Source organism: Zingiber officinale, chromosome 2B (genome assembly GCF_018446385.1).
Source record: "Zingiber officinale cultivar Zhangliang chromosome 2B, Zo_v1.1, whole genome shotgun sequence".
Lineage (NCBI taxonomy): Eukaryota > Viridiplantae > Streptophyta > Magnoliopsida > Zingiberales > Zingiberaceae > Zingiber > Zingiber officinale.
Genome location: NC_055989.1, coordinates 38,045,108 through 38,053,701, shown reverse-complemented (window position 1 = coordinate 38,053,701; position 8,594 = coordinate 38,045,108).

Sequence of the window (8,594 nt, the reverse complement as noted above, 5' to 3'; positions counted from 1 at the left end):
TTGGATAATTATGTTATATCTCTTTTACCCCCCGACAAACTCAGCGGGAGATCTCTGACGTTGAGTTTGCTTGCTAACTTGTTGAAACGTTGTCTGGATAGTGGCTTAGTAAAGATGTCAGCGATTTGATCTTCAACAGAAATATAAGAGACGGATAACTGCTGAGTTGCCACACGTTCACGAACAAAATGAAAATCAATTTCCACATGTTTTGTATGAGCATGAAAGATTGGATTTGCTGTAAGATATGTTGCTCCAATATTGTCGCACCAAATTTTTGGTGCAATATTTGATGCAAGATGAAGTTCAGAGAGAAGTGATTGAAGCCAAATAATTTCTGACGTTGTATTTGCTATAGCTTTATATTCTGCCTCAGTGCTTGAACGAGATACCGTAGGTTGCTTTTTCGAATTCCATGAGATAAGATTTCGTCCAAGAAATATTGCATAACCACTAGTAGAGCGTCTATCTTCAGGAGAACTTGCCCAATCCGCATCACTATATGCATGTAAATCTCGAGATGATTGGCGATATAAAATAATACCATGTAGAATAGTGCCTTTGAGATAGCGAAGTATTCTTTTTACATTATCCCAATTTTGTTCGGTTGGAGCATGCATGAATTGGCAAGCACGATTTACCGCAAAAGTAATATCAGGACGTGTGATAGTGACATATTGTAAGGCCCCAACAATACTTCGATAAATTTGTGAATCAGATAGAGCAGGAGAGGATGAAGTTGGAGAGTTGTTTATAGCAATTGGCGTAGAGACCGGACGTGCTCCATCCATTTTGGCTTTTTGAAGAAGTCCAGTAATGTATTTGCTCTGAGAGAGAAGATAGTCATCCTCATATGGAATAAGCTCAATACCAAGAAAAAAACGAACAATACCCAAATCTCTAGTAGGAAATTCTTGATTGAGAAGACTTAATAAAGTTGTGATACCCTTGTGATCATTGCCGGTTATCAGAATGTCATCCACATAAATAAGGAAAAAATATCATATTTTCATCATTATATTTGTGAAATAGAGACGAGTCAGTCTTTGATCCAGAAAATCCTTGAGCTTGTAACCAATTAGATAATCGATGAAACCATGCACGAGGAGCTTGTCGAAGACCATATAAGGATTTCTTGAGTTGGCAAACATGAGATGGAAATTGTGGATGAATGAAACCAGGTGGTTGCTCCATAAATATAGTTTCCTCAAGATGACCATGGAGAAATGCATTTGAAATATCCAATTGTCGTACAAGCCAATTAGAACTAACAACTATTGATAATAATAGTCTGACAGATGTAATTTTGATGACTGGGCTGAAAGTGTCATTAAAGTCAATACCTGGCTGTTGACTAAATCCTTTAGCTACAAGTCGAGCTTTGTATCTTTCAAGAGAACCATCAGCTCGATGCTTAAGACGGAATACCTATTTAGAGCCCACAACATTCATTGAGGGAGTGTGCGGAACTAGAGTCCATGTTCCATTGCGAAGAAGTGCATCAAATTCTGTAGCCATTGCACTACGCCAGTTTGGATCCTTGTTTGCTTGTGTAAAACAGGTTGGTTCAATAGATTTGGAAGAAACCACTAAAGCTCGTGGAAGGGGATATCGAGTTGCATTTGGTGGGCAACGCTCATAAATATCACTAATGGGAAGCATGCGACGAGGAGCATTATCATCTGAATCACTTGTTGATGACGACGAGGAAGTAGGCTGACATGGTGATGTAGATGACGGACTTGCATTATCCGAGGAACCAGAGAGCATATTATCTTCGATCGACGAGACTTCTAAGATTGGAGCAGCAACCGGAGGTGATTCTGATGGTATAGGAGAGTTATTAGAGAGCTCCGGAGCAGGACCTAGAATTCCATCACTTCTGATAATATTAGGTGGCATTAAGAAGGTGCCACTTGTATCTGGAGGAGAGATTGAAGAAGCTACCGAAAAAGGGAATAAAGACTCATCAAAAGTAACATGTCGTGAAATATAAATTCGTCCTGTTGGTATATGCAAGCAACGATAACCATGGTGCAAATTGCTATAACCAAGAAAAACACATTGTAGTGAACGAGAGTCAAGTTTGTGTTTAGAATAGGGGCGTAACCATGGATAACATGCGCAACCAAAAATTCGAAGGAAAGTGTAATCAGGGGTTTGATTATAAAGTTTTTCAAAAGGACATTTATGATTGAGCAATGGTGTAGGAAGTCGATTTATGAGATATACTGCAGTGCTAACAGCTTCATCCCAAAATTTGCGCGGAACTGATGCATGATGAAGAAGAGCTAAGGCAGTTTCAATTATATGTCTATGTTTTCTCTCAGCAGAGCCATTTTGTTCTGGAGTGTGAGGACAAGAAACTCGATGAACAATTCCACAAGAGACAAAATGACGATGGAGAGCTTGATATTCGCCTCCCCAATCAGAATGAAAAGAGAGTATTTTACGATTAAAAGATCGTTCAACTTGAATTTGAAAATTACAAAATATATCAAATAAATCAGATTTCCTTCTCATAGGATAAAGCCAAGTATATTTACTAAAATGATCAATGAATGTAACATAATATTGGAAACCTTGATTAGACAAAATAGGTGCAGGGCCCCAAACATCAGAATGGATTATTTCAAGCGGAAAATTAGAAACATGATCAGATAAAGAGAAAGGTAGCTTATGACTTTTAGATTCCATGCAGACCCTACATGAATAAGATGGAGAGGAGGTAATAGAAGTAGGTAAACCATACCTATTGATGATTGACTGAACAATACGAAGGGAAGGATGACCAAGTCGAGCATGCCAAGCTGGTTTATTTGTGCGTTCACCAACAAAAGCTTTGATTGAAGAACTCTGAAGACAATAGAGGCCATTTTTGATTCTCCCATAAAACACAATAGCATTTGTTCCTCTATCCTTTATAAGATAATGATTATGATGAAATTCAAAAATGACATTGTTATCAAGACAAAACTGGCGTGTAGAAAGTAAATTTTTAGTGATAGATGGAACATGAAAGACATTGCGCATGTGAAAAGTTCGATTAGATAAATGAACATATGTGTTTCCAAGATTAGCAATTTGCAAACCTGAACCATCGCCTACTTGCACCGTATCTGAGCCATAATATGACATTACGTCTGTAAGGATATTATAATCTGATGTGACATGATGAGTTGCTCCAGTGTCAATATACCAATCAGTAGATGAGAACTCTGGGTTTTTACCACAAGTAGGCACAGACGAAAGAACTTTAGGATATACTTGTGAAATAGATGGTTGTCTTGAGGCTGTAGGACCACCAATGAAATTTGAATCAAATGGACTAGGACATTGAATACCAAAATGTCCAATTCCAAGACAAATATGACATTTTACCCTAGACCAATCAAGTCTTTTAGGGCATATATTTCCAGTATGACCAACGATGTGACAAATTTGACATCGGTCTGGACTTTGCTTTTGTCCTCTTTGATGTCGTCGAGTATTTGACATCTAAAGTAAAAAATAACTTGTCCGGTGGTAGTAGAAAAAAAAAATAGAGATTAAGGAAGAGGAAAGAGATGCAAAGGGGTTGGCAGCGGAAGAAAATAACTATTTTTCGTTTGTTTTGAAAAATAGAGAAGAATAAGAAAATTAAAACACGTAGGAGAAAATAAGAGGCTTGAGGGAAAAATTTAAAATTCGCCGTTTATACGATCTCCGCCTCAAGAAATTGAGGGAAGATAAAAAAAGAGAGAGAGAGAGAGAGAGATGACTCTGATACCATGTAAGAAGAAGAATAGGGAGAGAGGAAGGAATAAGATGAGAATAATAAAATCTATTGTTCATTGTTATTTGCCCTAAGAACAATACAATATATAATGTTCAAAAGTACTTGGTCAAATAACTAATTAATAAATAACAGAATTATTCTAAGAATAATTCTGAGAATAATTATAACAGAATTATTAGAATAATCCAAATACTAATATGATTTAATTTGGTAATTTGATCCGGTAAATTTGAATAATTATGTTATATCTCTTTTATTATTCTCATTCTCGTGATAGAAAATTTAATAGATAAGGTAAAGAATATAAAGTCATTGAATTTGGAAGCCAAGTCTTCCCTTTAGTACTAACTTGAAAAATAAGGGGCAATCGCTGGAATTCAATTTCGCAGCGATGTATCAATTTCTGGAATTCCTTTTAGTACGAACGCCACTTAATAGATGTTACTTTATTGAATAAACTATACTAATCAAATGTTTGGTTCCTGAGATAATCGTTTGAATCATCCAATTTGTTGGCTTGGTTTTAAAAACACTTATTCCCTTTCGTTAAACAAGTTAATAGCGCTTTTGCCTGGGAGCAGATCCTCTACTCCATAAAAAATTAGACTAAAGGATGAATTAATAATAATTATTATTGGTATGGTCATCATCCGGTTATAATTAATTGTAATCTCTCTCTTAGTTTATCGTCCCTTCTAGGTTATAGTTTAGATTAGGATGAGTGGTCGGAGGTCACTTGGAGGCTACCGGCAATGAGCAAGTGGTTAGGCAGCCTGACACCATGTGACTTCTGAGTAACTTCCGACCATCTACTTCAATCCAAATTATAATTTAGAGAGACGATGAACTTAGAAAGAGATAATAATTAATTACGACCACATCACAGCCATAATCCAGTTATAATTATAAATAATCCCTTCTTAATTCATTTTTTGTTATGATCAAGAAATCTGGGCTGTTATGCCTTTGCTTCATTAGCACTTGAAATAGATTGAGTTGCACGTGCACCCAGTGGCGTAGCTAGGAATTTCACTCAGGAGGGGCAAAGCGACGGAGTCGACGAATGATGACGATGATGCTGACAGCAAACAATGACGTCGATTAAGCGAAAGAAATCAATCAAGAAAATTTTACCTCAATTAAAAGGTGTTTTTTTATGGAGCATCTGCGAAGCGACGACGTTAGCCAAGTGGATGAACATGCAACAAATGACAGCGACGATGGTAGCAATCGGTGTGCGGCAATAGCGACTTGGGCTATAACGTCAGTGACATGCCGCGGAAGATTTTTCGGGTTAAATTAGAATTAGAAAAAAGAATATGAAAGGAACTAGAGGAAGAAAAAAAGGAAAAAGAGGAAAATAAAAGTTCGGGATTAGAGGAGGAAGAAGAAAAATAGGCAGAAAGAAAATTGACTCAGGAAAAGAGTAAATTAGGTTCGGGCCGTTCGGCTAAAAGGGTTTTAATTAAATTTTTTTACTAAAAAGACAAGAAAATTTCAAAATTTATGACTATACCTTCTTTTATTTTTTCCAAGTATTAATATTTTTCTTAAATTTCAGGAGGCTACGATCGCACCCCTGATCTTTATATAGCTACGCTCCTGCGTTCACCGACGCAGAAAATGCGTCGCTATGTTTCGCAAGGTGATGACAACGACATGTATTCACGTAAAGAATACGATTTTTTTTATTGTGTTTATATCTCGGACAGCATGGACTCGTTCAGCCAATTGAGGTTTTGCATGACAACGAATCAAAGAGAGAAAAATATAGGATGCAAGCGGCGCAAGTCACAACTGAGATGGTGTTAAATACTATTCAATTAATTAATTAGCAGCTCTACTCACACAATAAAGGTCTTTCCATTTGAAGGTGTGATCTGATAACCGACGATATTTAGTCGATGCTTAGTAAAATTAAGTCGATGATTATGATACCAAAAAAGAGTGATGAGGATTCCATCCAAATGGGTACCTTGAGAACTTAAAAGGGTGTGTCAAGAATTTTAAATTGTGGCGTTTAGGAGATATAAAAGAGAATTGATTAAATTAAATTATAAAATCAAATCAAAATTAGTATTTAGATTATTCTAATAATTTTATTATAATTATTAGAATAATTCTCAGAATTATTCTTAGAATAATTCTGTTGTTTATTAATTCGTCAATTGACCAAGTATTTTTTGAATATTATATATTATATTATCCTTAGGGCAAATATCAATGAACAATAGATTTTATTACTCTCATATTATTTCTTGCTCTCTCCTTATTCTTTTTCTTATATAGTATCAAAATCATCTTTTTTTATCTTCCCTCAACTTCTTGAGGTGAAGATCCAATAAACAACGAACTTTTTTAATTTTTTCCCTCGAACCTCTTCTTCTTTCCTACGTATTTTAATTTTCTTGTTCTTCTCTGTTTTCTTCGGCCACCAACCCCTTTGTTTTTCTTTCCTCTTCCTTAATCTCTATGTTTCTCTTCCACAAAAAAAAAAGTTTCCTTAACGATTATGTTTCTGTGATTTTTCTCTACGGCCGTCAACCACAACGTAGAAGCTCTTTCTTGTGACGCCATCCAACAGCTGCCGCCAGACAAGTTATTTTTACTTTAGATGTCAAATACTCAACGATATCAAAGAGGCAAAAAGTAAAGTCACTGCAACAAAAATGTTAAAAGACAACACTACAAAGACAACAATTTTGGAAGAAACTGTTGTGAATTTGATAAAAGACAACAATTTTTGATAAAATCATTATCTTTGAGCTCCCATAAAATAAAAAAGACAACAGTTTTGTGAAAACCGTTATTGTTGAACAATTTTATTTTAAATCAACAACATATTTTGCAATGGTTATCTAAAATCGTTGTCTTTAAATACTTTTTAGGGGTTAAGGCAACAGTTTTATAAACCGTTGTGTTTTTATATTGTTTTATATAGTCAAAGATAACGGTTTTAATAAATAGTTGTCTTTGACTTTATTCTTTCGTTGTTTTCCCCTTCGCATTTTTTATTGCAACCGTGTTTTACTTTCCCTTTCTGTTAAAAATTTTTGGCGCCATGTTTTCCCCCCTTAGCCTTCTCGAACCCTAACCCATTTTTCTTTCCCTCTTCTTATACAATCTCTTCACGCAGCGAACCCTAACCCATGTTTTTTCTTCCTCCTCCTTCCCTGGTCTTTGATTGAGTTGCCCCTCCTCCGCGGTCAGGCTGACTTCCACCCCGATCTTCTCATCTTTGGCACCAACTCCTTCTACACCTTCACCCTCAACCTCACCATCTTCTTGCTAGTCGTGAAGACCACTGCGCTCACTATGAACGTTGTCGGCGTCATCAAGGATAGGCTCCTCATTGCCTTCTCCTAGTCCATCATCCGTGACACAATCACCCCCATCAACCTCTTCCGCTACGACGTCACCTTCCTCGGCGTTTCCTACTACAACAAGGGGCCTCGTGGCCTCTTCTTCCACCACATCCATCCGCCTCTAGGGCTTCCTTGTTCTTCACGATCCTCATTTTATCTGTGTTCTTTCTGCAAGAGTCTTCTACCAAAAAGGCTCTTCCATGGCTTTAGAGGCGAGAGGATCAGGAACATATAGGCAAAGCAGCATCAGACTCATAAGGCCTCGTACGATATTCTTCTGTTGTTTTATAGCCCATTCTTTTGTTCTTCGATTAACATCACGAATCCTCAACTTGCTATTTTCTGAGTTTTTTTTTCATCACTTGATGTGTTATTGGTTAATCTGAATTTGTGGTGATCTTTTTTTCTTGTGCAATAGTTTATTTCGAGTGCATTGTAGCATGTAAGATTTTATTTATTTTAGGGATTTCTATAGTTTGCTTCTACGTCGCTTCTATAGTTTGCTTCTACGTTGCTGCTTTTGTTATTTGTTAAATATATTCGTTTGTTTAGTTTTGTAAACTTGCGTCGATGTATTATCCTTCGTCTTGGATCGTAGTTTGATGTGGTTGCTTTTTTCCTAGGACGTAGTAATTGATTAGCATTTATGTTTTCTTGTAAAAATTGTTTATTTTGCATCTTCATTTTTTGTGTTCTCATTTGATTCAATCTACTTGAGTCAAAAGGTGGGGAAAAGTCCAGTACTAGTAGTTTGTTACATTACGAAGCTCCCCTCCCCCTCGGCTAAGCATTGAAGACTTTCTACCACACGGAGGAATCAATAAGTTCCAATCTGTTGCTTACTCCAATGTAAGAATCTCAAAAAACATGTTAGTGACAAAGGAGAAAAAAATGGATCTTTTGCTTTCTTATTGTTCTTTGTTGTATATTAATTTATTGTTCTCATGAAAATTAATTATGACCATTTGATCTTTTGCAGTGTGTGAGGAAGCCATCCTGATATTCCTTCTTATATTCTAAACCATTGGTTGAATATATGATATGAGAACTAGTCCTTCATAACTTGAGAATGGAAAAAATATACAAAAATGAGTATTTTTCTTTCATATTATTTCTTTTTTCCTTCATAACTACGTAGTTTATGCCTTCACTTTTTTTTTCTTTTCCTTTTTTACCTTCACTCTTTTTTGAGTGAATATTCTTATTGCTATGTTACTGACATATTTTGTTTTGTTACACATCTAACTTATGCAGAATGTCATTTTATCTATTTTTTTAAAAAATAAAAATTCTTCTCTTTGACTATCATATTCTTATTTCAGTGGGATACAAATTACCGAAGCATTCAAAATATAGATGAAGGTGCAAAAACAACTTCAAGAACAACTAAAGATAAGTTCCATGTGCATTATGAAAATATATATGATATTTTATTGTTTTGCTTCTTGTAA